The sequence below is a fragment of the Capra hircus genome, chromosome 2, assembly GCF_001704415.2.
Source record: "Capra hircus breed San Clemente chromosome 2, ASM170441v1, whole genome shotgun sequence".
Taxonomy (NCBI): Eukaryota; Metazoa; Chordata; class Mammalia; order Artiodactyla; family Bovidae; genus Capra; species Capra hircus.
Genome location: NC_030809.1, coordinates 6,925,380 through 6,934,935, shown reverse-complemented (window position 1 = coordinate 6,934,935; position 9,556 = coordinate 6,925,380). Strand labels below are relative to the sequence as shown.

General features: G+C 50.3%; 1 protein-coding gene across 1 annotated transcript in view; it reads left to right on the top strand.

Moving 5' to 3' along the window:
- The window catches only part of CNR2 (cannabinoid receptor 2), a 34,578-nt gene continuing 27,171 nt past the window's right edge, over nt 2,150–9,556 (top strand). The window contains exon 1 of the mRNA XM_005676856.2: nt 2,150–2,293. The gene's annotated coding sequence lies outside the window, so the exon portion shown is untranslated. The remainder of the gene's footprint in view (nt 2,294–9,556) is intronic.

Sequence of the window (9,556 nt, the reverse complement as noted above, 5' to 3'; positions counted from 1 at the left end):
CAGGCAAAGGAAGTAACTTGTTCCACAGCCAGGTAGCGGCAGAACCCGGGTTCCCAGTGTCGTTTCCACCTTAGCCTCAAAACTAGCTCCCTCCTTTTCTTCATTCATTATTCATTTCTCATAGACCTGCCTTCAGCCTGCCTTTCCACTCTCTGGGCTGCAATGGGGAGCCAGGCTTCGGCGGGGAGGGCAACCTCCCCTTCTTCTTGATGGGGTCTCCTCAAAGCCAGGGGTCCAGGAGGCAGTGTCGTGACACCATCTGATGGATCTTTCCTAGCTCATCCCTGGTGTTCCCCAATTCCCATGCAGACAGAAGTCTGATGTAGGCTGCAGGTGGCCCCCATGCCCCAACTACATCCTATCTCTTTTTCCGTCTTTCTTAATACCCCAGTGTCTCTTCTCATCCTCACTGTCAATTACTTGCTCCTAGGAGTGCCCCCTATACACACAAGGGATAAGTTATCAAATGAAAGGCCTTCCAGAGTGGGGTTTGCTCAGAAGGGACCTGGGCTGGGTCTAGAGCCATTTCTCAACTTCAGTGCTATTGACATGTTGAGTATGGATATGAGAGTTGGACTATAAACAAAGCTGAGTGCCAAAAAATTGATGCTTTTGAACTGTGGTGTTGGAGAAGACTCTTAGGAGTCCCTTGGACTGCAAGGAGATCCAACCAGTCCATCCTAAAGGAGATCAGTCCTGATTGTTCATTGGAAGGACTGATGTTGAATCTGAAACTCTAATACATTGGCCACCTGATACGAAGAGCTGACTCATTTGAAAAGACCCTGATGCTGGGAAAGATTGAGGACAGGAGGAGAAGGGGACGACAGAGGATGAGGTGGTTGGATGTCATCACTGACTCAATGGACATGAGATTGGGTAAACTCCGGGAGTTGGTGATGGACAGGGAGCCCTGGCATGCTGCGGTTCATGGGGTTGCAAAGAGTTGGACACAACTGAGCGACTGAACTGAACTGAGCTGGATAATCCCTGTGTCCCAAGCATTGTAGGCTGTGTGTGGCATTCTTGGCCTCCACCCACTAGATGTCAGTAGGATCCCTGCCAAGTGTGACATCTTCAGATATTGCCAGATGTCCCCTCTGGGCAGAGTTGCCAAATAAAAGTATAGAACGGCCAGTTACATTTCAATTTCAGATAAGAAACAATAATCTTTCAGCACGTGCAGGTCTCAAATATCACCATAATATAATTTTACTCGCTAAATCTATTAACTCCACCTCAGGGGCAAAATCTCCCTTCTTGAGAATTACTGGCCAAATCTAACCCTTGAGGCCTGGATTGTGAGAGGCAGTAGGTGAAAAGATCTAATGAGCTCATCAAAGGCCATTACCCCAGAAAGGCAAGAACTTTATCATACTCATCTGTGTATCCCTAGGGAGAAGCAGACTCTCATTAAATATTCTATCTGAGATAACAGGTATGAGAAATGTTAGAACTGTATCAGGTTCAGGACTGGGCATGGGTACACACTGCCTGCCCTCAGGGAGCCCATGGTCCAGCAGACATAAACTGAAAATGGTGTTTGATTTGACCCACTTAGCACTTTCAGATTTGACTTTATGGTCAACATTCTAAAACCGGAAGCCACTACGTAAAAGTCACTATTTCTAGTGTCTCTTAAAAGACGTGGTACATCTGCCAAATGCTTGGGACGTCTGGCAATTAGATCTGCACTCCCAGGTGGCAAGTCTTGCCTGGAGCTGAGAAATGGGTTCCCCTTTTCCCCATAGTCCCCACCACAGTCCCTCTTGCCCTGTACCAGCACCCTGCACCCATTTACATCAGTTATTTGCCTGGTGCCTGAAGGCAGTTGGATTTCAAAGCTCTGGTCTGATGGGGAAGAAGCATTAGCATAGAATGTCCTGTTAGGTGATCTGTGTGAGGCTGGTACTTGATCCCCATTTTACAGATGAAGAAACTAAGGTTTAGGGAGGTTAAGTGAATTGCTCAAGATCATGAGAGCAAGGCTGGATTGGAACCCAAATCCCAGGACTCCTGGGCCTATGCCCTGGCCAGAGATCCCCCTGAGAAGCAATTCAACTGCAAGGGCAAGAACACCGTGGCACCGGGAACCCAGAGGGGAAGTGGTGACAGGGACGGAAGACCAGAGCTCCCCACACTCACTCATCTGTGAGAAACCAAATGCGCGAGAAAGCTGGTTTGAGGAGAGCAGCCCCAGGAGCTCTGCCTGGGCTGCAGGGTCAGACCTGAGACACACAATCACCAGGACTCAACGTCCAGCAAGGTCAGGGAGCTCAACCACCAGAAAACCGTGAGTAGATTTTGTTATTGTTTTATTTAGGGCTTCTTCCTCATTCTAGAAAACCTGTGTTCTCACGGTACCCCTTCCCTCCAGGGTGATAAGAAGCTGGGTGGGCCTGCCTGGGGCCAGGGGATTGATGTTTCTGAGGACTCCTGAAGTTTTTCAGGACTAGCCCCTGGAAGGCTCATGGCCTGTGTGGTCCTCACCCTCTCAGCTAGGACAAGAATCAGCTCTCAGCTCCGTGTCCACCAAGGGCACACAGTGATGCTCGCAGCCTTAGAGAGCCTCGCTGTGTGCCAGGGACTGCTCCAAGAACCTTTCGTGGTTTCATTTTATTTAATCCTCACAACAGTCTGCCACTGGTGCTATTGTCATTTCCCACTTTACAGACGGGGCTCAGTGACTCACCTGCAGTCACATGGGCATTACATGAGAACACTGGGCTTGAACTTAGGCATTCTGGCTCCCCGCACACTTCAGCCACTAGGCTCTCCTGCCTTACAAGGAGCAGGCTTAAATAGGAGATCATGGGCCAGGAAGAAAGAAAAAAACAAAAGACTAGGGCCAGAAGAGATCTTGGAAATCATCTGATGAGTCCTGGCCTCCATTGTACAGATGGGGAAACTGACACACAGAGAGACCCAGCTTGCCCGGGGGGCATCTCAGGAGTGTAGTGTGGTCTGGTCCACTCTAGACCCAGGAGGCCAGAGATCCACTTCGCTGGAGGTTCCACTCAGCAAACAGTAGGGCTGACAAGTGTACCCCGGAGTCAGTGCCTGAGTGTGAACCCCAGCGCTGCCTCTACTAACCCTGCTGCTGCTGCTAAGTTGCTTCAGTCGTGCGGCCTCAGACAAATCACCCCACTTCTCCCCAGCTCAGCTTCCTTTTCTGAGAAATTCAGACCCGAGACCATCACTCACAGGCTCGTGGGAGGGTTGATGAGATGATGCCAGCGCTGCAGTCGGCACGTGTGCTGGGCTCAGGGAGTGGCTGAAGTGGAGATTCTGACCTTCACCCCATGCACCCTGGCCCTGGACTAGAGATGGGGATGAATGCGGCTGTGGGGCTGCTTTCCCCTAGAATGGGCAGCATGTAGACACCTTCACGGCATGAAGACCCGGATGAGATGGAGGAGGGGCTGCGGAGGAACTGGGGGAGACCCTGGGAGGTGGCACCCTGACAACACTGGCCCCAGCTCTGTAACCACCTTCTGGCTCACCTAGAGGTGGTCCCTGACCTGCCCTGAGCCCAAGCATCCGCTTCTATCAATGACGCATGTCCTTTACCCTTTGGTGGGTTAAGGTCAGATTACGGTGGGAAAGGGGCTTCCCTGGTGGCTCAGATGGTAAACAATCTGCCCTCATGCAGAAGACCCAGGTTCCCTGGGTCAGGAAGATCCCCTGAGGAGGGGAATGGCAACCCACTCCAGCCTTCTTGCCTAGAAAGTTCCATGGACAGAGGAGTCAGACGTGACTGAGCATAGCACACACACAAGGTGGGAAACGACAGCCCGGTTCAGCTGAGCGGAGCCCTCGGTGCCAGTCTTTCCTCTCCCCTCCTCACCTTGTCGCGTCTCTTCATCTTTCTCCCTGATCTCAGATGTTCATAAAAGGTTCTTTTATACATTCTTATTAAAGCACATTCAATAGGACTCCAAGCCCCCATCCTACTGAGCAAGTCAGAAAGTGGATCTCAGTGTGAACTGAGCTATCCCCTCCCCTATTCCTCACCCTTAGGGTCACTTACGGAGCACAGAGTGAGAGAAGCCGCCTGGGCTCCTCCTATGATGAACACCCCCTGTCCAAAGGGGTTTGATCCCCTGAAGTCCAGCCCTCCTCCTTTCCCCTGTATGCCTGGAGCCCAGATTCTTTGCCAAGGCTGGAATGCCCTGTGTCTTGGGTTCACCCTCCAGGGTATGCCACCCGGCAACTTCCCCCAGAGGTCCTGCCATCTCCCCAAGGTACTTCAGGCCCCCAGCACTCACAGGACTCGTGACCTCGGGTGCTTTCCCTGTGTGGGGGCACCTCCTTTTTCCTTGGCCTTCGATCGCAGGTGCAGGCTCTTCTCTCTCCACCCATGGGACACGAGCTTAACCTTCTCACTGAGCTTAGGTATTTTTTTTTACAAAGGACAGGAAGAAGGGCTTTCTTCAAAAGCTTCTGCTTTCTGCCCCTGCCCCTGCAAAAAGTCCCCGAGCCGGGAGACACCAAGGGCACTCTTTGAAGGGAGATAGGTTGCATTACCTTATAGAGAAGGAAAACCAAGCCTCAAGAGCAATGGGGAGTCACTCAAGGTCACATGGCCAAGGAGAAGAAGAGCCAGGGTCAAGTCCTGCGCCGTGGGCTCCAAAGCTGTGCTGTCGATCACTGAACCTAAGTTTCAGTGGAGGACCCAAGTCTCCCTCACCAATTAGTCAGACGACCTTGGCTGACTCACATCTCCTTCGCAAACCTCAATCTCTTCAACTCTAAAAATGACGCTATGGTAGGATTACCTACCCACCTCAAAGGAGTGCTTGTGTGTTTTCTGAAGTCACCTGATGCGAAGAGCCAACTCATTGGAAAAGACCCTGATGCTGGGAAAGATTGAGGGCAGACGAAGGGGACGACAGAGGATGAGATGGCTGGATGGCATCACCGACTCAATGGACATGAGTCTGAGTAAACTCCAGGAGTTGGTGAAGGACAGGGAGGCCTGGCGTGCTGCAGTCCATGGGGTCACCAAGAGACAGACAGGACTGAGCGACTGAACAACAGCAACGTTTACTGAGCATTCTAGTACAACGTGCTGGAGCTCTGCTAGACCCGCAGTCTTACCTTTTTCAATTCTCACAGCAGCCTGTGGGGGAGATGCTATCGCTAGCCACATTTGACAGGTGAGAAACTGAAATTCACCCAGGCATAAAGCCTTGCCCAAGTTCACACGGCTAGTCACGTGGCAAAGCAAAGACCTAAACCCAGGTCTATCTGAATCCGGAACTGCGGTACATTGTGGCGAGAATCAGACAGGAGAACAGATGTGGAAAGTGCCTCCTAAGCACTAAGGTGCAAGGCAGTCCCCAGGGTCAGCCCTCCTCCAGCAGAAAAGGACAAGACCTTTATTCCGTTTTCCCATCATATTCTGGAGAGGTAGGGTCTGCAGGGTGTCCTGCCCCCCACCTCAGGCAGCGAAGACCCCCAAAGGAAAGAAAATGGCAGACCAGGGCAGATAGATGGGGTAGGTCAGGCGGGAGGAGCCTCCCCAGCGTCATCATACCCAGCATGGGAGAGAAAGCTGTGAGTATTACGTTCAAGCGGGTGACTGCGTGGGTGGGTCGGGCATCCTGGGGGTTTTGCTGCTTCTCTTCTCCTCCCCCAGCTGCTGACACCCCCAGAGGGGAGGCCCCGGATCCATTCACCCGCAAGACAGAGGCAGCCTCTCCCACCGAAGTCCCCCCGCCTTCCTCTCCTGGGGGGTTGGGGCCACCCCAAAGTTCCTCTTTGAGAATCACAGCTGCATTCAGTGTTGCCTCTGTCAGAATGCAACGAGTCCATCCTTTATGGGTCTCCGGGGATCTGTCTGGATCCTGGGGAATCTGACGAAGCCAAAAGCAGGGACTGGAGCTCCATGGACTGTCTCTGAGTCATCATATAACACCCACTGCACAGGTGAGGCTGCCAAGGCTCAGAGCCAGCAGGTAAATGGCAGAGACGAGAGTCAAGCCCAGGTCTGTCTTTCCACTGTTTTCCACCAGCTTATCCCAACAAGGAAGAAGCTATTCCAGAAGGTTCACATTATTAGAACATTTCCATTAAAAAAAAATAGTGAATAGTTGTTTTGCCATTTAAAAGACATTTTTCTCAATGTGAGAACTTCTTAAGATAAATGGAAGGATTGGGAATTCCAGTGGTTAGGACTCAGCACTCTCACTGCCAGGGACCTGGGTTTGATCCCTGGTTGGGAAACTAAGATCCCACAAGCCACATGGCACAGCCAAAAAAAAAATTTTTTTAATAAAATAAATGGAAGAATCAAAAGCGATAGTTAGTGGTGATCAAACAAATGATACTCTCATGACTTCCAACCAGGCGGTTCATCTTTTGACCACTGGAGTGGCTTTGGCTAATACATGGTCTTACACTGATCTTCATCTTACGTTGTTTAATTTATACCTCTAGAGAACCAATGATTAAAGAAAGGAATCAGGGACTACCCTGGTGGTCCAGTGGTGAAGAATCCACCTTGTAGTGCAGGGGACCTGGGGTTCAATCCCTGGTCGATAAGCCAGCTTGCCACAGCTGGAGGGTCAGGGCACCACAACAAAGATCCTCCGTACTGCAACTAAGACCCAATGGAGCCAAATAAATAAACACATTGTTTTAAAAAAGGAAAAGAAAGGAAGCAAAGGGAACTCTGAGGCTGCATAAACAAGGAAGTAGAAGAAGGAAGATAATGACTTCACAGATTTGCCTCCAGACTTATCATTTGCGTTTATCTGATCAAATTCCTTACATGGCTTACCAGGAAAATTCTGTTACGAAATGTCAAAGATGGTTAAAAAGAAAAAACAATATGTACTTTTTATTTTTCTGTGTTGCACAGAAAAGTGATGTATACCTGCAAGGCATATGCAGAGAGGTGCTTATACATAGGGACCTGAGAGCTATTTTGTCTTACCATACAACAAGCATAAGATTGTTTTTAAAAGCTACAATTCAGCTTTTTAAGCAATCAGATGCAAGAACGCAAAACCTCAACTCACGTAAATGATCCTTCAATGCTTTTGGGATCTCAGTTCTCAGACTAGGGATTGAACCGGGGCCCCTGGCAGTAAGAGTGCCAAGTCATAACCACTGGACCACCAAGGAATTCTCCCTGTCAGTCTATTTTAATGTCCATTTGGTCCCTCCATAAAACATCGTTTTAAGATTTGTTCGGCCACCATGCATTTTCTTCGGTCATGAATTTAAAGCAAATCAAGCACATGGGTCACCGCAAGGCGTGGAGCCGTAAACATTTGTTTTTACATATTAGGCATATAAGTTAAATAAATGTTTAGGAAATTTTGGAAATAAGACACATTACAAACAGTACCTTTGACTTAAAACCCTTGCTTTTTCATGGACCATAGAAAATTATGACACAGTCCATAAAATTCTCATTGGGGTTTATAAAATTATATATTACTGTGAAATAGTTCCTGCGTCAGAAGAGATGAAAGATGGTGTAGTCCAATCACCTCATTCTATTTCTCTCTTTAAATTTTGGATATGATCCTTAAGTAACCTGGCAGAGAAAATGCACACAAGAACAATAAACATTAATAGCTAATACTGAACTTCCCCGCTGGTTCAGCGGTTAGGAATCTGCCTGCCAGCGCAGGGGACGTGGGTTCGGTCCCTGGTCTGAGAAGATGCCACATGCCGCAGGACAACCGAGCCGGAGCGCCACAACCCCTGAGCCTGCGCTCTAGAGCTTGGGCTCCGCCGCAAGAGAAGCCGCCGCAACAAGAAGCCTTCGCACCGAAACTAGAGAAAGTCCGAATGCAGCAACGAAGACCCACAACAGCCAAAAAAAAAAAAGCTAACGTTTTCGAGGATTTATTAAGCACCAGCCAGGCAACTTGCTATGCATTTTGTACATACGACCACCCCACTCAGTCTTCACCAGCAGCCCCGAGGGGAGATAATTTCATTATCCCCATCCTACAGGTGAGGACACTGAGGCTCAGGATAGTGAGGTAATTTGCCCAGGAAACCACAGATTTCACAAAAGGCGGAATCAGAACTCACATCTGTGACTCAGGACTGTCTCTAAAACCTCTATCTGAAGTGAAGTGAAGTGAAGTGAAGTTGCTCAGTCGTGTCCGACTTTTTGCGACCCCATGGACTGTAGCCCACCGGGCTCCTCCATCCATGGGATTCTCCAGCCAAGAATACTGGAGTGGGCTGCCATTTCCTTCTCCAGGGGAATCTTCCCGACTCAGGGATCAAACCCAGTTCTCCCGCATTGCAGGCAGACGCTTTAATCTCTGAGCCACTCGGGAAGCTTCTGAGTGGATTCTTACCTGCTAATCACCTCTCTTCACAGAAGCAGGAGATAGAAATCCAGGTTACCGTTCAAGTTACTGAAGGAATCAGTCTTGTTGGATCTAAACCAGATCCCAGGCCAGAAATGCTACCGTACTTTCCTCTTCAGGGCCACAGAGGCCAGAAGCCAGACAGATTCCCCAAAGCACATGAACGCGCTGTATCATAAAGGGCTATCTTGGAGCGCCCGTAAGGGTTAACTCCCAGATCGCTGGCCTCTCATCTCTCCGTGGCTTTGAGTACTCACACTGAGTTTAATTTATCACCAGCCCCTGTCCAGCCACCCTGGTGACCCTCTAGCCACTCTGTCACCGCTCACAGATCTTGGTGGCCTGAAGTCCTACAGACAACAGAGCCTCTTTGCTGGGGCCAGTTCCCTCAATTCTACGATGGAAGTCATACCAGTTCTGCCCCCATGTGGGATCCTCCTGCATGTGGGATCCTTCCAGACCAGGGATGGAGCCCATGTCCCCTGCGTTGGAAGGTGGTTTCTTAGCCACTGGATCCCCAGGGAAGTCCCTGCTCTGAGCATCTTGAAGAAGGGAACCCTCCTTGGGGATTTTCACAAGTGTCAGAGAACTCCTTCAACCAGTTCATCTGACAAACACTCCTTGAGCAGCTTCCTTGAGCCGGGGAGGTCTAAGGCCCCCAGGACACAGCACAAAGCAAACCGGGCGATGAGCCCCGGCCCTCTTGGAGCTGATATTCCAGTGCCCTGGCCCTAGCGGTGGTGTGACAGGCCTTGGTTAGAGGAAGCAGTCTGAGGAGGGAAGGCAGAAAAGGACACCAGGGAAGAGACTGTTACCTGGAGTGTGAGAAAGGCCTCCGCCCCTCTCCAGACAGGCCGGCCTGGTCTTCATGGACGGGTTCCGACGCCAAGTGGAACATAGCATCCTGGCTTTGAGTTCTGACCCCGCCACTTACAAGCCGTCTGACCTTGGGCAAATTCCTCCAGCTGAACCTCACTTTCCTGATCTCTGCTGCTGCTGTTGCTAAGTCGCTTCGGTCATGTCCGACTCTGTGTGACCCCATAGACGGCAGCCCCCCAGGCTCCCTAAGACAGTGAAAATAAGACAACTTATCCGCAAGAGGAGTTGGCAGGATAAAGGAGAGAGGGCGTGCAGGTAGGAGGCCTCCACGTAGTGCCTGCCACAAAGGAAGCTCCAGGGGACAGCGACAAACCCCCTTTCCTCATACACTTTAA